This window comes from Chionomys nivalis, chromosome 17 (genome assembly GCF_950005125.1).
Source record: "Chionomys nivalis chromosome 17, mChiNiv1.1, whole genome shotgun sequence".
NCBI classification, from domain to species: domain Eukaryota; kingdom Metazoa; phylum Chordata; class Mammalia; order Rodentia; family Cricetidae; genus Chionomys; species Chionomys nivalis.
In genome coordinates, this window is record NC_080102.1 from 39,939,305 (window position 1) to 39,959,602 (window position 20,298).

The window sequence follows — 20,298 nt, forward strand, 5'->3', positions numbered from 1 at the left end:
GGTTGGGGTCCTTGAAGCAGGTCGAAGTCTCTGCAGCTGAAACACGTGAGCTGAGCAGTGCAGCGACTGACTCTTCCAGTGCTGCCCTGGTCCCCCGCCCCACCCCCTCAGAGCTTCCTTTTCAGTGCACACAGCTCTCAGTCCTACAGTGGGGACCTTAGTCATAACTCCTGCAGGGTCCAGACAGGGCAGCTCCTCTGCCTCAGAGCAGGACTGGATGAACGGAAAAGTCCAGGTGAGCCCGGTCCGCACTGGAGGAGAGATGGGTGCCTGAATGCCAGAACAGCTGCAGGCACATCTGCCTTGTCAAGCCTTGAACCACCTGGACAGCCCTCTAAGTGCTGGGAGTCCCCGAGGCTGTCTAGGCTGCAGATCTTGGCAGTAGGTAACTGGCTGGTGATTGGGAGACCAGCTGGGCCACTGTAGTCTCAGAATTGTTCTGGAGACCATGGAAGGGGTCCCACCTGGAATGAGGAAAGCAGAAAGCCCGTAGAGGGTTGTCCTGATCCCTCTGGGTTTATGGTCCCTAACTCTCCAGTGTTACTGTCTCTGTGGTAATAATTATTGACATCCTTACTGAATTCTGTGTTATCTGCCTTCACCCCCTTCTCCCCAAATGCAGTAGCACAGGGTTCAGGTCTACCTTTCTTTTTGTTGTTGTTTGGGGGTTCATTTGAGACAGGGTCTCATGTCTCCCAGGTTGACCTTAAACTTACTCTGTAGCCAAAGTGACTTTGAACTCCTCCTCATTCTCCTGCCTTTGCCTTCCAAGTGCTGGAATTACAGAGGTCGGCTACTGTGCCTGGCTTCAGGATGTCTTGATCCCTGCTGTGTTTACTGTACCCCTCCCCCCAGCATACAGAACAGTGCCAAGCACACAGTAGGTGCTCAGTGAGTACTTGTGATGGAGTAGGACTCTGCAGAGGGGCTAGAGAGACAGTGGTTAGGAGTACATGCTGCTCTTGCAGGTGACCTAGATTCCGTTCCTGGCACTGTGCAGCTCACAACTGCCTATCACTCCAATTCTGGGACTCCTGTCACCCTCTTGTGGCCTCTAGGACACCTACACACACACACACACACACACACACTAAAATCAAAAATCAAAAAAATATAAAAACGAGTAACTCTTAAAACAATCCTCGGAGCCGGGCGGTGGTGGCGCACGCCTTTAATCCTAGCACTTGGGAGGCAGAGGCAGGTGGATCTCTGTGAGTTCGAGACCAGCCTGGTCTACAAGAGCTAGTTCCAGGACAGGCTCCAAAAACCACAGAGAAACCCTGTCTCGAAAAACCAAAAAAAAAAAAAAAAACAATCCTCGGGTGGTGACATTAGGCCCTCAGGATGGGTCAGTATTGTCCCACTGCCTGTGTGCAGCCCCTCTTCCTAGGAGAGAGCCCCAGTGAGCTGTTAAAGCCCAATGGAGAACTGAAAAGGGGGACCTCCTGGGACCTCTGCCACTCAGCAGCCAGGAAGGGACTTCTCAGTGCATCAGGGCTCCTTGGGCAGTTTTCTGGTTCACTGCTCATTCCATAGCTGTCTGGTGACACAGAGAGGCTCCCAGAAACCTAAGGCTCCCTCAGATACAGCCTTGAATTCTCCTCTAGAGCCCAATAGGACTTCTCCAGCCCACCCACCCTCTGAACTGGAGGGGCTTCTCAGCTAAGCCCCAGGACGTCATGTGGGGGCAGAGCTCCCCGCCCATAGCGTGCACATGGCACTCCCCCGCTACAGTTTACAAAGTGCGTTCACAGACATTATCACGTCGACTCCTAAACGCCCCCTAAAAACCACAATAAATCTCTAGCTCTGGCTCTGGAGCCCACCGGCTGCTGCGTAATCACTGAGCAGAGAGGCCTCGGGGCCCAGAGCCTGCCAAAGCCGCCTCGGCGCCAGCAGGGGCAGAGGGGGATCCACGTGGGCGGGTGGCAGGTGGCGGGTGGCAGGCCCAGCTGGGGCGCTGCGGGAGAGAGGAGCAAGCCCGAGGCCCAATCCTACAAAAGCAGAATGTGTTGTCTCAACCCAGAAGCTCGCTTGGGAGAGGGGCCAGCAGCCACAGGATCTTGAGGACAGAGGCTGGAGGACCGAGGGACCAGAAAACACTACAGGGGAAGTGGATGTTTAGTTAGCACTTGGGAGCATCATTAAAGGAACGTAATGGAGCCATAATTCTGTTGGGGGCCAGGATTTGTCAGCCTCGGTTAGCTCCCCTTACCCTCTCCTTTCTTCCAGCCCCAGATAGCTGTCCTCAGTCTGCATGATTCTGTGGCTGACTGTAGGATCTCCTCAGCAGATCTCTCCAGAGATGGGAGCCCCCTTGCATGCTGTTCTCTGCCTGGAATGGTGCTGCTGTCTTAACTCCCAGCATTCCTTGAAGAAAAATTCCGAGCTCTCCAGAACCCAGGGGTGGCTCGTCGGACCCCCAGCTTTATCAGAACCCCCTCTGCTTGAATCGAGTCCCTTTTCCACATAGTTCTAGAGAGCTGGAGGGCAGCTACTCTGTCATCCTGCTGTGAGGTGACCCAGAGAACTCAGAATCACAGCCACAGCGCATGGGGACAGTCAGCCCAAACTGATGACAAGCTACATGACAGAGTCAGTAAGCTCCTGTGTTCACAGCTGGGCTTCTAGCCCTGGGTAGCCACAGAGGTTAAAAAAAAAAAAAAAAATTTCCTAACTGTGTGAGCAGAATCAGCCAGTGACTGTGGTTGGGTTTTGTTTTGTTTTTGTTACATTTCCCTTGGTTCTCAAAGTTATAAAAGCTCAGCTTACAAATTGTGGAAAGTTCAGCAAAGTTTAACTAAGCAGGGAGAGGGAGGGCCTGGTCATGGGGGCTGCGGCTGCCCTGGCAGGCTTCCTTCCTGGCCTCTCCTCCCGTTGGTCACCTCCTGGGAGGCCTTGGGCTTGACTTCTGGGCTGTGGAGGCAGCTGACCTAACAGAGGGGTGGCTGTAATGTCTTAGCAGGCTGGGAACAGGTGGCATCATCTCTCAGGCCCTCCTGAAAAACTTTCACAGGCCTGGGATCGTGGAACTCTAGACCCCGGAAGTCTTAGCCCTGAGGTATCTGAGGCCGAGGAGCAGAAAGCTAGAGATAAGAGGTTTGTGGGACAGTTCTCCATGTTCCCAGAAAAGACTTTTGAGTCCACACCTAGAGGCGCAAGTATGGATCCCCACAGCCTGGCTGCTTGGCCTGGCGTCCCGGCTTCTTTCCCCTGGTAAGGACTTGTATCCAGAAATATCAGCCAGAAATATCAGCTAACCAAAACTCCTACAGTTGTTGTAAAAGGACTAGCAACCCACTTTTGTAACAAGCAAAGAGTCTATATCGATATTTCTCCCAAGAAGACGTACAAATAGGTGCTGGCCATGTCGCTCAGTAGGTAAAGTGTTGGCCTAACGTGTACTAAGCCCTAGGTGGGATCTTCAGTAGTGCGGTGCACACCTGTAATCCTGGCACTCAAGAGGTGGTGGCAGAAGGATTCGAAAGTTCAAGGTCACAGCAAGGTGACGCTTTGGGTAAGGCACTTGCTAACAAGCCTGACAACCTAGGTTCAAGCCCCTAGACCCTCATGGCAGAAGATGAGAATTCCTGAAAGATCAACTTGTCCTCTGGTCTCAATGGAGGGAGTTGTAGCACACACACACACACACACACACACACAGAGACACAAAAATAAATGTAATAAGAATTTTTAAATAAAATGTCAAGGTCATCCTTAGCTACATGGAGGCCAACCTGAGCTACATGACACTGATGAAGAAGAAGAAGAAGAAGAAGAAGAAGAAGAAGAAGAAGAAGAAGAAGAAGAAGAAGAAGAAGAAGAAGAAGAAGAACGACAACAACAACAACAACAACAACAACAAATAGTCAATAAAACATCATGAGTGATTGGTCAAAACACAAAGTATCATTTCTTACCCACTGGGATGGCTGTTACCAAGATAGGAGGAACTGAAGAGATGGCTCATGGTTAAGAGCACTGGCAGCTCTTCCAGAAGACTCTGGTTCAATTCCCAGAACCTACACAGCAGCTCACAACTGTAACTCCAATACCACAGGATCTGACACCCTCACACTTTCAGATATAGGAGAAAAAAAAATCAACGTGCATAATAAATAATTTTTTAAAAAAAGATAGGAAATAATTGCTGTTTGATGGGCAGTGGTGGTGCACACCTTTAATTCCAGCACTTGGGAGGCAGAGGCAGGCAGATCTCTGTGAGTTTGAGGACAGCCTGGTCTACAGAGTAAGTTCCAAGACAGTCGGGGCTACACAGAGAAACCATCTCAGGAAAAAAAAATTAGTAAGTGCTGGTGGACGTGTGGAAAAACAAGAATCTTTGTGTATTGCTGCTGGGACAGGGGGATCAGCTGTCGAAGTCAGCCAGGGCTCCACAGTGAGATCCTGTGGAGAGATGGCTCCGTGGGTAAAACCCTTGCCCCATAAGCGTGATGACTTGAATTCAAAACCCCAGGACAGCATGCAACAACATGCATCTGAAGTCCCTGCCCTCCTGTGATGAGATGGGAGGTGGAGAAGCCACCAAGCCAGGTAGCCTAACCTACACAGTGGCCACCAACAAGAGAGTCTGTCTCGGTATGGTGAGAGATGAAGACCAACATCCTCCTCCAAGCTTCACATATGTACCCTGGCATGCATTTACCTACACATACAAATGCATACTCATTTTTTTTTCTTTTTAAAGGTGGAGAGCTATTGAGGAAGACACTTGATGCCAATCTGTGGTCTCCACATGTATACATACACACACACAAAGAAAGGAAGGAGCTGGGTGGCGGTACTGCACACCTTTAATCCCAGCAGTTGGGAGGCAGAAGCAGGCAGATCTCAGTGAGTTCGAGGCCAGCCTGGTCTACAAAGCAAGTTCCAGGACAGCCAGGACTGTTACACAGGGAAACCCTGTCTCGGGACAATGGGAGGGAGGAGGGGAGGGGAGAGATAAGGGCTGAGAGAGGACATGTCCCCACATTATAATCTGTGCAGGAACATTTGGAGCAGCATTGTTCACAGTCGTGAGAAGACTAGGTGCGCACTTCCAGCCGAGCCGTGGTGAGTCCATTCCTTGGACTATTGCTCAGCTATGAAAAGGCACAGAGTACCACTGCGTGCCACCACCTGGAAGAACCCTGAAAGCAAGCTACGCTGTGTGGGAGAAGGCAGCCACAAAAGGACACAGACTGGCTGCTTCTATTTTGGTTTCTTGGTTGTTTGGTTGGTTCTTGGGTTTGGTTGTTGTTGTTGTTTTTGAAATAGTCAAGATTGTCAAAGCCATAGAGACAGAAAGTAAATTAGCAAAGTAGTGGTGGCCAGACCAGGAACTAGGGAAGGAAGGAATAGGGATGATTGCCAATGTGTCAGGGTTTCTTGGGTGGGGAAGGGGGGTGGTTGAAATAGTCTGGAAGTAAACAGTGCTGGTGGTTGTATAACTCTGCAAATATACTAAAATCCACAATCACACACTTTAAAGACGTGGAACCAGAAGTGTTGGCACACATCTGTAATCCCAGCACTTGAGAGACTGAGGCAAGGATTTTGAATTCAAGACCAGTCTGAGCTAATTGTATGTATGTATGTAATTGTCTGTGTATGTAATTGTCAGAGAACATGATGCCTTCACAGTAACAGTACAATGTAATGTATATAAAATTATTAGTCAAAGAAAAACAACTAGAAAAAAAAGTGTTACCATATGTAAATTTTCTTTTGGTGAATTTTTTTTTTAATGCAGTCCTCACACCTCAGTTTTACTCCCACGGGTCCTCAGGATCCAGCTCTGAGACCTGGTCAGGCTCCGCCACTGCCCCTTCAAGTCACCATCCTTGAGCAATGAAACAGCAGCGGCCAGACAGCAGATACTTTGATATGGGAGACTTAACACACTTTCTCCAATGGCCCCATCCACTCCTGTCTCAGGCCTGCTGTTCCTGGTCCCCAGAGAGGCCCTGTCTGGTCCTCACCGCTAGCTGACTCCTGCTTTCCATACAGCGTATCCTATCGTGTGGGCTCAGGATACCTTGATCAGCAGGCAAGGCTGCTGCTGGGAACTGCGGGACAGAGAGGAAGTGAACCTCTGCTCCATAAATCAGTTCAGTGTGAAAGCTGGGGAGGCGGGTCAGGAGAGGCCCTTGGCCCTGGCCCAGGCCTGAAGAGTCCCTCAATCTAGCCTTGGGTAGAGGCCACACAGGTAGAGAAGAGAGACATACTGGGAAAGAACCAGGGAAGGAGCTCAGGATGGGGACATTTTCTAAGCCTAGCAGACTGGAGGAGGAGCCCATCTGAGTGAGAGGCCAACCGAGGTAGCTACTGGTGGGCACTCCTAGCTCCACTTAGCCGCTCTCTTCCCCAGCCCCCAGGGCACTTCCTACCCCCATCCCCTTTGGCACCCCATCACAGGAGGTTAGCTGTCATCTCTCACCAGTCCAAGCTTCCTCACTGACTCCTCCCTACCCCACAGTGCACACACTTGCCGCTTCTCATTTATGCCACACTCCCTCCCCCAAAATAACCACAAAGCAGACCTTTCTGCAGCTTAGATACTTTGCCTGGCCCTCCATAACCCTCACGGCAAAGGCCAGGCCCTCTAGTTGGGCACACAAACCCTTCCTTCATGGGTGTACTAGCTGGTGTGCAGCCTGCCCTGGTCACTATGCTCCCGCTTCATATCTTCCCTCACTGTACCCCATTTCCCTTTCCGCCTGGGTATAAAGACTGTCTGTCCCAGCCTTCCCCGCCCCCAGCCGCAGCAGCATGGAGTCTGCACCTTCACCTGTCTTTTCTGAACACCCCCCCCTCCCCGGGAAGTGAACTTCTGTCCCATAAGTTACCATCCTGTGAAGAGGGAGGCCCCAGAAGGACCCCTGTGCCTTTCAGCCTGAAGAACAAGTCCGGCATAAAAACACAACTGACCAGAAGGTTTGTAGGTTTGTGTGTGATTCTCTCTCTCTTTCTCCCCACCCCCACTTTGAGACACTATCTCACTTGGTAGTCCTGGCTGGCCTGGAACTTGCTATATAGACCAGACTGACTTTGAACTTAGGGATTTGCCTGACCCTGCCTTCCAAATTCTGGGGTTAAAGGTTGGCAAAAACATTTTTTTTAAAAAGATTTATTTATTATGTATACAACATTCTGCCTCGATGAATGCCCGCACGCCAGAGGAGGGTGGTTGTGAGCCACCATGTGGTTGCTGGGAATTGAACTCAGGACCTCTGGAAGAGCAGCCAGTGCTCTTAACCTCTGAGCCATCTCTCCAGCCCCCAGAGCCATCTCTTCAGCCCCCAAAAAACATTTTTTTAATTAATTAAATTGTTTTCAAGACAGGGTCTCATGTAACCCAGACTGGCCTCTAACAGACCATGCAGCAAAGAATGACCTTGAACTCCTAACGCTCCTACCCCCACTTCCCAAGTGACCAGCTTGTAGATACAGGGCCCTTGCGCCTGCTTCAAATGACATTGGAGATTGAACCCAGGCCTTAGCTCATTCCAGGCAAGCACTCTACCAGTTGAGCGATAGCCCCAGCCTTAGGGACATAATTTTAAATGACATAAGAAAATGCTCAACTATCAAATCACGTGTGGTCACGAACTTGTGATTATCTTAAAGTTGACAAAATTAAGAGTGTCCATTGGTCTGTAATTGTGTCTACCTTGTAGAAAGGTAACTTTGCACCCAGATCCATGACTGTCAAGTGCAGGAGGGCAAGGACCTAGTCTGTGGAGTTCACGAGAAGCTAGGTGCTGAGATGGACCAAGATGGGTGAGAGGAGGATAGTGGGGGATGGAAAGGAAGGAGGGACACTTTGAGAGGGAGGGAGGGAGGGACAGAAGAGTGGGAAGACATGCAGGTGCTCAGATAAGTGGGAGGGAAGGGAATAGCCATATAAGACCACAATCCACACTAAGTGTGTCCCCCGCCTCCAGAGCAGAACAAGGATCCCCAGGGATGGGGCCCAGGAGGATGGGGCCCAGGAACTTCTGAGGAACAGAAACAGAGGCCCCTAGCTGTAATCTACCATGGGCTATCATGCTAGAGCCTGCCTCTTATCATGGGTGCTTGACATCACAACCACCCCCTACATTCTGCTGGTCCTTTTCCCAGCCCATCCTTAGGTCTCCAGCCTCCCTTAGGGTCCAACCAGACTTCTTGGCAACACCAACACCCTCAATGCTCTGTCATTCAGCAGATAGAGCCTGTTAGAGGTTCTTCAGCAGCGGCCTCAGCCTCCTGCTTCTGCCCTGCCCCTCCTCAAATCGCGTCTGCATCAAGCCAGTGGGATCCTTCCAAATGATGCATCCAGGGGCCTCACCATCTGGCTCCACTGCCTCCTGGAGCTCATCAGCTACCACCTGGCTCCTGCCCTTCCTCTTGCCGTGCTAGTGCTTCACCGCGGCTCGACTGTGCCAGGCCAGATCCCGCTCTGGGCTTTGGCTCTTGGCTCTACTCTCTGTCTGGAATGGCTCTTTTCGCAGAGGTATCAGCTCCCTCCGAATTGCTCTGATGGCACCTTCGCAATTAGACCTTCCTTGGACACCTATTTATAAACGAAAAACAAAATATCCACCCATTTCCCTTCTCTGCTTTATTTTTCTCTCTGGCACTTAACACTCTTGATAACAACATATGTTCCTTTCTTATTATGTCGGGTTTTCTCCCTGTTTTTGGTGTTTTTTTTTTTTTTTCCTTTTTTAGTCCGTCTCCCTTAGAATGTCCACGAGGAGGGGTTTTGACATCATCTGCTCACTGATATGTGTCCAGTACTGAGCTGGGGCCTGCAGGACACCGATGAGGTACCCCATAGTGAGTTTAGAATGGGCTGAATGTGGTGGCCCAAGCCTTTAATCCCAGCACTGGGGAGTCAGAGGCAGGTAGATCTCTATGTAGAATGAATGAATGAATAAATGAGTGAACAAATGGTGGAGTAAATGAACCTCCCCCAGGGTACAGGCTTGGTCCTGGACTGGGCTGGGTTACCCTGAGCCCCAAGTTGACTCAACCTGTCCCATGACCACCTGGATCTCTGGTCTCTCCTGGTCCCATTCCAAGGGCTACCTGCCCTCCCAGACACTGATAATGGTACAACCACAGGTGGTCCCTAGGGCTAAGCTGAATTCAGTGATGACATCCAGTCTAGAGCCAACCCAGCAGCACCTTCTCAAGCTGGCCTGGGTGCACCCCAGCCACAGGCTTCTCAGATGCACCCAGAGCCCCAAGCTGCATGGCTCCTCCCCCTATGCTGCATGTCTCCTCCCCCATGCTGCATTGCCCCTCCCCCTATGCTGCAAGTCTCCTCCCCCTATGCTGCATTGCCCCTCCCACTCTCTGCCTTCCATCTCTTCATTCCTTTTTCCTGGAAGCTTCAGGAGTGGGTGGGAGGGATGGCAGGATGCTGAAGGAATGAGGAACAAACTAGAAGACACGGCTGTCACAAACTTAGAGGGCATGGGCTTCCCCTGTCCCCAGGTACCACCTTGGACAACACTCAATGACAATGCTGGTTCTCCCTCTGCCAGTTTACTGTGCCAGGTCACTGGATGGGTCGGGCTTTCTCAGCCCCATGCCACTGCTAGTTGCTGACCAAGAAATCAATGAGATTGACAGCCCCCACCCCAGCAGAGCAGGGACTTCCGCAGGTTCACAATGGTGAGAAGGTGTTCAGATAGTCAGACACACCTCTGTGGACCCAGAGGAACATGACAGCTGTGGAGGCCGAGAGCCTGTATGTGTACCATGTGTGCACGCGCATATGTGTGCATATTACCCGACTTAGGACTCATGAAATAACTGACAGATCATATCCACACCCTGTCTCCTTCGTACCCCACAGGAGGGAGCAAAGGGGTGCATCTGGACCATCAGAGAGGAACATTGTAACGGGCCCCGGGGATCAGGATTCCCCACGCCCAGCATGCAAGTACTTGCTCGACAGGCAGCCACGCCTCACACAGCCTCACTTGTAGTCTCTGCGACGGGGTCTGATAAATGCCTGTGTTTCAGAGTGGTCGGAATTAGCTGTGATCACCCACTGAATGCCCTATTTAGATTATTACTGATTTTATTAGAAGGGCTGAACATCCATTCTAGAGGCACCACCGAGCCCCTGCCTCCCACCATCCACCCCCGGGGTTCACATATCACAGTAATGATGTGCACGGCGGCGCATGTCCTGGCTGGCTGCTTCTCTGAGGCATTGTGGCTTGCTGCTTGAGAAGAGGCCATCTCATTCAGTCCCCTGGAGAGTCCTGTAAGTTGAGCTGCTATTGTCCATCGGCAGATGAAGAAACAGAGAGGTGAAGTCACACGCCCAGGGTCACCCAGCAGGCAAAGGGCACAGCTAGAGCTTCACTCAGGAGAGCAGCGATGCCACTGTCGGGTTAGGACAGCAGGCTGGCGAATGACTGACAGCTAGGATCTGTGGGGTCTGAGGTCAGGGAGGGGTCCTTGGAAAACACCAACGAGCAAACCCGTAGTAGGGCCCAGAAATTTGGAAGGTGGAGGACAGGCCAAATGGTGAGCACAGCCTGGGTAAAACACAAAAGAGAGGAAAGGGCAGCTCAGGTCCTGCTTCCACCCTTCTGTGCCGTTTTGCCTCTGCCGCTCCTGCCCCCTCCTCCCTGCATGCTATTCCTGGGCTCTCTCCAGGCTTGGCAGTAACAGGCCTGCTGGCTTTCCAGCCACCGGCCTTTCTTACAGCACTGCCTTGCCTCAGAGGAGAGAGTTGAGCCTGAGAGACGGGGAATCTAGACGGAGTCAGTCAGCGTAAGAGCCAAGGGAGATGGCTCCAGGTAAATGTGTTGGTCACTTAAGCCTGACCAACCTGCACTGGAGCCCACTTCATAAGCCAGCCACAGTGGTGTGCTGTGAATCTCACCATTCCCTTGGTGGGACAGGAGGATGGGACAGAAGAGACCCTGCCTTGGCAAGCTCAACAAGGTAGAAGATACCCTACTCCCAGAAGGTGTCCTCTAACCTCCAGTCAAAATGACACCCATATATTCATGTTTCTGTTTGTTCAAAACAAAAACAAAAACAAAACAAAACAACCATGATTAGTAGTGAAAACAGAATGGGCAAAGAACAGAGTCAGGACTGAAATTCCAGCATCACACCCCAGGGCTCCAGAACCTGTTCACTGCCTGCCCCGGAGACCGAGGATGTTCACTAGCTTTGGAAGCACGGAGTGAAATCCTGGCTCTGCTGTTACACCAACCAAGTCTCCCTTTCTTCCCAAATCTTGGCTTTCTGTCTCATGAGTTGAGGTCATACCTCAAGAATTATTTGACTAGGAATGTAGCTCAGTAGGTCAAGTGCTTGCCTAGCATGCACAAAGCCCTCAGTTCCATCCCAAGTACCATGTAAACTGGATGTGGTGGGACATACGTGTAATCCTGAAATATAGCATTTCGAAGGCAGAGGCAGAAGGATCAAGAGTTCAAGGTCTTCCTTGGCTTTATAACAAATTTGAGGCTATCCTAGACTACATAAGATTCCATCGCAAACAAAATTTTTCCTTTTGTCTTAATGGTAGAGCACTTGCCTAAGATGGATAAAGCCCTAGGTTCCATCACTAGTACTACAGAAATAAATGTTTGCTGGGCGGTCATGGCACATGCCCTTAATCCCAGCACTCAGGAGGCAGAGGCAAGTGAATCTCTGAGTTTGAGGCCAGCCTGGTCTACAGAGTGAGTTCCAGGACAGCCAGGGCTACACAGAGAAACCTTGTCTTGAAAAAAGAAATATTCAAGATCTGGCAAGATGGCTCAGTGAGTAGAGGTGTTTGCCTGCAAGCCTGGTGACTTGACTTCAATCTCCAGAACCCATAAAAAGGTAGAAGGGGTGAGCAGGCTCCTAAAACTTGTCCTCTGACCTCCTCCAAGTGCACACTGTGCTACACACTCACAAACGCATGCACTCGTGTACACAGACACAGACACACACACACACAAAGAGAGAGACACACGCAGTAATAATAAAATTCAAACATTAAAAAAATGTATTTTAGGGGGAGGGTGGAAGGGAGAGGGGAGAAGCAGGGAAGAGAGCAGAGAAAAATGTAGAGCTCAATAAAAATCAATAAAAAATGTATTTTAGCAGGTATAAAGTCCTTGTCACGGAGTAGGTGCCCAACAAACGCAAGTGCCTAGAGAAACACAATACAGTGTGTGGGAATGAGAGACCCGAGTTCACTGCACCCTGGCCTCAACTCACTTTCCAGCTAGGAAGCTATGAATGGCAGGGCTCTGGCTTTGAGGTTATTCTGTGAGTCCTGCCTCTCAAGGAGTCAGAGGTCAATGATTGCTGCTAAACCCTGCTTTCCTCGGGTTTATATTGGGGTTCCCGGCTACTCGCTGTGTCCGCCATGGGCCACCCCAGGTACTGGGGAAGCCCCCAGAGGCAGATGTCTATGATCCGGACACTCACCTCTGCAGGAAGCCAAGCTGGGAGGTTCGTTCCCACTCAACCTGTTACAGGGGACACTTAGAGGGACAGGAGGGGTGTCTGTGGGGCAGCAGAGAAGCTGTGTCCTACAAGGCTCCCTGATGGCTCTAACTACCTTACAGATATGAGAACTGAGGTGTGGAAAGTCAAAGAAGCCTGGAGTGCTCAGTGTAAAAGCCTGTCAATCTCCCCTCCCCTCCCCGACAGTAGAGGTTGTTTGAATGCTGGTGAGGACTGGGACAGGGATGGGACGGTGAGGAGGCAGGGGAGGGACAGAGGGACAGGGGGATGAGGGAATGGGGGGGACTCCCCTTTGGGGGCAGACCCCAAAACAAAGCTCTGCTGAAGCATGGACTGAAGCCAGCCTTTGATGCCCCCACTATATCCAAATGCCTGCTTTAGGTGGTACGGAGTCCATTCCTTTGTCCCAAGGCAGCCTTCAGAGCGTAGGCACAGCAGGTGCTGCCCAGTCAGCTAGTGGGCTTCCCTCAGGTCCCTGCTCTCTCCAAGCCTTGGTTTCTCCCAGGTCTAAGACAAGAGCACAGCATACCGCCTGAAGTAGCTGTGGGACTTTAAGGGAGTTAACGGAGCACTGCAAGAGCATCTTCACCCAATGGGAAAAGGTTTGACGGTTTTCCAGAGACCCAAAGCACTTTTTCCTCAGAAAAAAACCACAGCTATGATGAGGACAACCTTGCCAAAGGGGACCAGGAGCAGCTGTCTAACCTGTACTATTCTGGTTTTCCCAGACCTGGCCAGACAAGTTCACTTGGCCCATCTATGTAGTCAAGACTGTCCTCGAACTTCTGATCTCCAGCCTTGGCCTCTGGAGTGCTTGGAGGGCTGAGACCTGTACTACCACACCCCTGCTAAGTCTCAGCCTTGCTAAGGGCAGCAGGGCATTGGGACAGAAACGTCTCAGTCAAGCCCTTCAGCTGCCATTTCTCAGCTACATGGTAAATATAGCTGTCAATCATCTCTCTGTTCTGAGCCTTGACTTCTCCAGGAAAAGCTTGTCTATCAGAGTCGTGGGGCTCAGCAACATGAGATCTGAGCAGAGAACCTTCAAAGGCAGAGCCCAGTCCACCTCAGGTATGGGTCAGGCTGCCTTCCTCTCAGCGATGGCGCTACTCACTGAGAGAAGGATGGAAGAGTCACGGCTGGGGAAAAGGCCAGGTCCTCAGCACCCTGCTCCCACAGAGTCCCTTTACCATGCCAGGCTTCTCTCAGCCTCCGGGAGGCAGGACAGTGTGGCAGAAAAAAAGTGCACGGTCAGGAGGTCACGGATGGGGAAACTGAGCCTCAGAGAGAGAAAGCAAAGTGGCTAAGAGAACGAGCACTTTCCTTCCTCGGAGCCTTCCTTCACTTACACCATAACCCCAGCCTGCACACCTGCCCTTTTCTCCACCAGCCTGGATCCGGTAATAGCCCCCTTTCCCCAGCCCACCCTCAGCCTTCACAATCTTCCTGCCCTCCAGGTCCTCAGTAGCTCCTCTTCACCTGTCAGGCCATCTGGCATATACCCGATTCTTAGGATGTGCCCTCCAGTTGGCTAGGTATTTCCTAGACACTGCCTCCACTATACCTGCCTTGGAGGAGGGCCTGAGAGTGGGGTACGTGTGGGTGTCATCCAGCATCCAGCATAGAAACTAGTACACACCAGCTGTTAACATCTGACACCCTTGTACCATGTCCATCCATCTCCCTATTCTGTCCCTCAAGACATGTTTATGGGGTCAGCAAGACAATCAGTTTGGTATATGCAGGCCTTACTGTGTAAGCCTCATGACTTGGGTTCAATCAGTGGAATCCACACAGACTTAGAAGAAGAGAGCCGAGTCCCAAAAGCTGTCCTCTGACCTACACACACACCCCAAATATATATATATACTTGAGTCAGGGTCTCTCTCTATAGCCCTCACTATTCTGGAACTATCCCGGAACTCACTGTGTAGACCAGGTTGTCCTTGAACTCACAGAGATCTGCGCACCTCTGCCTCCCAAGTGATGGGATTAAAGGTATAAAACCCCTATCCCCGGGTAGCAGTAACTTTTTAAAAAGTCATATTTATGGAGCCCTGTGTCTGGGACCCAGGACACAGCAGTGAGAAAACAGGCAGAGCTAGCCTGCGCTGATGCTAGCACCCTGGAGTCACGAGTACACTATTGCATAGAGAGGTCAAGTGCTAATAAGTGCTATAAAGAGTGATGGAGCAGAAAGGGATGGGGAGGGGTAGCTGGGAGGGTCTCTCTGTGGTTAGAGCTCTCAAGGAAGTAAAAGAGAGAATGGCGTGACATCAGAGGGAAGTGTCCTGGGAAGAAAGAAGAGGGAGAGCAAAAGTCCTGAGGTGAGAAGACTCAGGACCATAGGCAGGGTCAGTGAGCGAGGGGGGGGAGGGGGGGCGGGGGGGGCAACAAGCCGCAGGCAGAACTTTACTCCGACCTTGAGAAAGTCAGAACCAGAACAGGCTCTGGGCAGAAGAGTGGAAGCTCTGCCTTAAGCTTTGGCGACTGTGTGAAGAACAGGCTCCAGGGGTTCAGATGGGAGCAGGAAGACCCTGAAGCAGGACTACCACGCAGGAGAGACACGGGGGTGGGGGTAGGGCACACACAGCCCCGCTGGTACTGGCACCTGGAAGCCCAGCTAGTGATGGGGAGTTTGTTCCCTGTGAGCAACGGGGAACGACAGGAGGTTCTGGACACAGAGATGAGAGGTCAGGACTTTTCCAGTCCAGGCCTACTGAGTGCCTGCTGGCTCCAGGGAACAAGTCAGGACTGCTGAGCCACCTCCCCGGCCTCTGACGTCACTTTCCCAGCACTCCCATGACTGAGGTGGGTCCTCTTACTATCTGGATTTGGCAAAGGAGGCAAATGAGGCACAGATCCACAGAATCGTGTAGCTAGCAGGAGGCAGAGCTGGGACGAAAGCCCAGACAGTAGACCTGTCTCTAAAATCTACATTGGCCTCTTTAGCTGAGCCTGGTCTCTGCCCATGAGAGTGGCTGGTCCCCCTGCCAGGCATCAAGTACTGAGACTATTCCAGCTGGCAGAGCAGGGTCAATGCATCTACCCCCCAACTCTGCTTACAGAGAACGAAACCAGGAGGGAGAAACATTTACCCTAGACCCCAACACCAATCCAGGATATCAATGGGGACTTGCTGGGCACTGTACACTCTCCTGAACTTCCTTAATCTGAGCCTGATTTAGGAGGTCAGGTACATTCCTGGACCCCTCAGCCTGGACCTTTTTCTGCTTTTTCCTCCCTTTGGAAGGGGAAGACAATGGATGCCCCTGCCAGGTGGCCCTCAGACTCCAGTCCCAGGTCCCTCTACCTCTGTTCTCCTGACTCTCATTTCGTGCCCTGCCATAGGTCCTGTCCTGCTGACCCATTGTTCTCCCCTGAGTCCAGCTGGGACAGTAAAGCAGACCCATGACCTTCTCAGGGATCCAGGGCCAGGAAACCCAGCAGAGGGAACTACAGAGTTTGCAGATGGGGGCAGGTCCAAGGTCACTCCATAAAAATGGATTCCTAGAAAAACATAAACCAGTTGTTTACTTTGTGAATTTTATCGCCCTTAGGAAAAAAAGATCTCATTTTAATAAGGAAGAGAGAGAAGGCATTCCTAGCTGCCCTTTTATTGGGGAACCAGGACACACAGTCAACAGAAATTCACAGGAGGCTGTGGACCCAATTTATTAGCCACTGTGTCTCATAAAACCTAGCATTTTTTATTAAAAGAGGACGATGGCCAGACACCTTGCTTGTCTTTAAGAAAATTGCCTTTAATGTCGGGCAAGACTTGGTTTGGTTGTTTTTTGTTTGGGGGTTGTGGGGTTTTATTTTTTTCTTTTTCCAGAATAATTTTTCAAACAAAGCTCAGATTCTCCTGCCTGTACACGCCTGTTCCTCCAGCCGCAGGAGGGAAAGTGATTTCTGAATCCATCGGATATGTCGGATTTCTTTGTGGCATCCTCTCCATCGCTCAGCAGCCAGCCATGATGTCATAAGCCCATCAGATTTCCGGTAGGGAGAAAACACTGGGGAATTGGAAAGAATGGATGTTTTTTACCCGTCAAGAAGGGGAGTGGGAGTGGGGGATGGGGGGGATGGTGTGTTTGGAGGAGCCTGGCTGGGGGGAGAGAAGGGAGGCAAGCTCAATGTTTGTGATATTAAATGTCAGGCAGAACCTGAAAAGCCCAGCCACCCAGATGTTTTTTCAATATCCAGATGTCTGGCAAGGAACAGACCATGTACCCTCCTCCCGGGAGGCCCTCGGCATTTTGTCTTTGACCTCCAGTCTGCAGCGACTTCTCACTGCCAGGAGTGAGCATCCTGTATCCTCCCATCACCCACTCTCAGGGGTGGAATTTTTTTTTTTCTTCAAAATCTTTACACATGGATGATAAGGGTAACCAGGTCCAGGTTTTTAAAAGCTGTTGAAGCTGTGATTTGAAAAGTTCAGTCCTTGGAATTAGCTCCCAGAGAGTACACTGTGTAAGCCAAGAGGGGGGGGGGAATCCCTCAGCCAACACACACACACACACACACACACACACACACACACCATATGTGACTCTTAAGCCACAGGACTTCAAACCCCAAACAAAACCAGTGAGGCTGTGAACAAGGACTCGGGCTGACACGGAGTAGAGAGGAGCCTCCCCCAGGAGCACACCTCCCGCAAATCAGAAAAACACACCAACAGCTTTGTTCTTCCTGACAAAGCCCTTGCTTTCAAGGCACCGACAGTTGCCAACAAAAGCACAGGGTAGAACTAATTTACACTCCAACTAGGGCTTCCAGGAGCCATAAAATATGGGAATGGAATCAGCTTAGCCAAGGAAACTGCCTCCCCGCCAGGGCAGTGGGGACCCCTCAGGCCCCAGACAGGGCAGGTCACGGCCTCCTGGTGGCCTGGCCACGTGCCCCACTGAGGCCACCTCCCAGGCCTGTGACATCACAGTTAATTGACTGTGTAAATGAGCCAGGAACTCCAGGCCCCTCAGGGCCACGGCCCAGGGACTTTCACAGAGAAGCTGAGGACAGGCAGCTGTGGAGGAACACAACTCCAATTAAACCAGAGTCCTCAGATGACAAGCCAAAGGGGTGGCTGAGGGGACAGCGAGTCGGGGCTCGGGGATAGGGGTGGGAGCTGTGCACCCATCTATAACAGCCCGTGTGTTTTGCAGATGAGAAAATGGAAGTTAGTGGCCTTCCCAAGGTCACCCGGCTAATTAAGGGGACAGCCAATACTGAAGGAGAGAAACCACAGGTCTGCCACTACACAGCTCTTCCTGAATGCTATCTAATTTAATCCCCACAACAGCTTTTGAGGGGGAGAGGGAGTACCATTAACCTCCATGTCTACAAGAACCAATAGGGGAGCAGAGAGAGGTTAAGTCATCTGCCCAAGGTTACACAGCTCCTCATTAACAGAACTTGGCCTGAACTGAATCCAGTGCATGCTGCAGGGCAAGAGGAGGTAGCTGAGGATTAGCTGGGAACGGTGAATGTGATTTCAGTACACGTTTAAAATACTGGTGTCCCCACAGAACAGAAGGGAGTAAAATCACTGCAAATTAATTTTTTTAAAAAGCTAATTCAGGCAGGAGGGCTGACTGGCCGGGGGAGGAGGGAAGGGGAGCCTGCTTTGATTTTTTTTTTTTTTTTTTTTTGGTTTTTTGAGACAGGGTTTCTCTGTGGCTTTGGAGCCTGTCCTGGAACTAGCTCTGTAGACCAGGCTGGTCTCGAACTCACAGAGATCCCTCTGCCTCTGCCTCTGCCTCCCGAGTGCTGGGATTAAAGGCGTGCGCCACCATCGCCTGGCCACCTGCTTTGATTTTTGTTCCTGGCAGAGCCTGAATAAAGTATGCTGATGGACTCTCTAGCCATGCGTGCCTGCTCAAACTCCTAAAGTGGGGTGGGCTGGAGGGAGAGTCCATAAAAGCCTCATCGGGCATCTGCAAGAATCGGACAGCCTGCTATGGGGAAGGTGCCAGGAGTACAGGTCGGCTGGGTATAGGAGCCGTGAAAAATCAAATTACAGCCAGTTCTTCTAAGCGGGAGTCCTACTTTCCGGCCAAGAGTTTCAGTGACCTATGAGTCGCTTAGGCAGCCCTAGCCAGGGATCTGATTCCAGGCAAAAGGAACTGTTCGGATTCCTGTCCACAAGATGGGAGTGAGATCTAGTCATTGTGGCCCTGTAACCTAGTCATTTGGGGGGCCTGTCGCCTGCCACTACCTTCTCTCAGAGTAGTGGTAAAGAAAACTGCATGCAAGAAGCAGGAGCAGAAGAGAGGCCAGTCTGAGCCCAGGGGCTGGGACAGGAGCTCTCCTGGACCTCCCCTGTGAGGTGCCCCAGCCCTGTGTGTGTGGGCAACCTGTGCCTGCGCCTCCCTGCTGTTTCCCTTGCCAGCATCACTAAGGCTGACACAGGGCTGGCTTCTTTGACTTTGTTTCTGTGAACATGATGTGGGGTGGTGAAGTCCAGGTCTTCAGCCAGGGGAGAGGAGAAAGGAAACAGATTCCTGCATGCCCGGTCTGGCTAAACAGCTCCATTTTCCTATGGGAAAGTTTAGCTGCTCACTCGCCACTTTGTTTCCATCCAGTAGAGATTTGGCTTATTCCATCACCCCACTTCTGCTGAATGGTGATGACCAACATTAACCTCATTGTCTACATGGAGAGTCACCCCAGATTACAGGAGTCTCTCAGCATGAACTGTCAAGTCAGAGAAGCCTTCCTGGAGGTGGTGACTATGGTCCTGGGGCCTAGGATAGATGCGGAGCATGACACCTCTTACTGGTAGGTCTCCTGAGAGGTTCTCTTTGACACCCACCCAAAGCTGCCCACCTTCCCTGGGACTCATTCTCTTTCTGACTGTGACTGTGTCTTGTTTGTCATTGTGTCTCTGCACGGGTCTGGAATCCGTGTGAGGAATGAGACTAGATCTATGTAGTCTCACTGCTCCATTGCCCATGTCTAGCCCATGGTAGATGGTTTGTTTCATTTTAATCAACAGAATAAACAGGGCTGTCAGAATGGCTCAGCAGGTAAAAATGTTTGCAGCCAAACCCAAGGACCTGAGTTCAATCCCAGCAATGGAGAAGAGGAGGAGAAGAAGGTGGCCTAGGTTCCCAGCACCCACATCAAGTAGCTCACAATTTCCTATAACTCCCATTATAGGGGATCTAATGCCCTCTGACCTCTATGACCACCTGCTTGTACACAGTGCACATAAATTCATAAAGTCATGTGCATACACACACATACAAACACATAAACTAAAACAATATATAATGGTTTTTGAGCCATAGTCTCCCTATGTAACCATAGCCATCCTGGAACTAACTTAGCAGACCTGGAACTAACTAGGCTGGCCTCAAATTCACAGAGATCTGTCTGCCTCTGTCTCTTGAAAGCTGGTAAGCTGGTATTAAAGATGTATGTCACCACACCTGGCAATAAATCTTTTTTGAAAGAAGAATAAACACTACATGCAAAGGTCCCATAGGGACAAAGGGTTCAAAAGAAGGTGACAGAAAATGGGCCTGAGCCTCCCTGGCAAATCACCCTAGACAAGTCGGTATCTCCTCTCCAGCAGGCTCCCTCCCGCCCCCCCCCCCCCCCGCCCCATCAAAGCGCCTTTCTTCCCTTAAGGAGGGTGTCACTAATCCCCTGCCCCATTTGGTTTGCCCCAGGCTTGACACTTTTGAAAAAGGATATGATAAACATTAGCGGTCCCTGCCAGAACTCTCTGCCACTAGCTTCCCCCCTCCATTCTTCCCTTTATCCAGGCTACAGGACCACCTGGAGCGACAGAGGCAATGACAA

The 20,298-nt window shown here is 51.1% G+C and overlaps 1 protein-coding gene across 1 annotated transcript in view; it reads right to left on the minus strand.

Moving 5' to 3' along the window:
• The window catches only part of Tcf20 (transcription factor 20), a 169,348-nt gene that overhangs the window by 148,049 nt on the left and 1,001 nt on the right, over positions 1-20,298 (minus strand). The gene's annotated exons all lie outside the window — the stretch shown is intronic.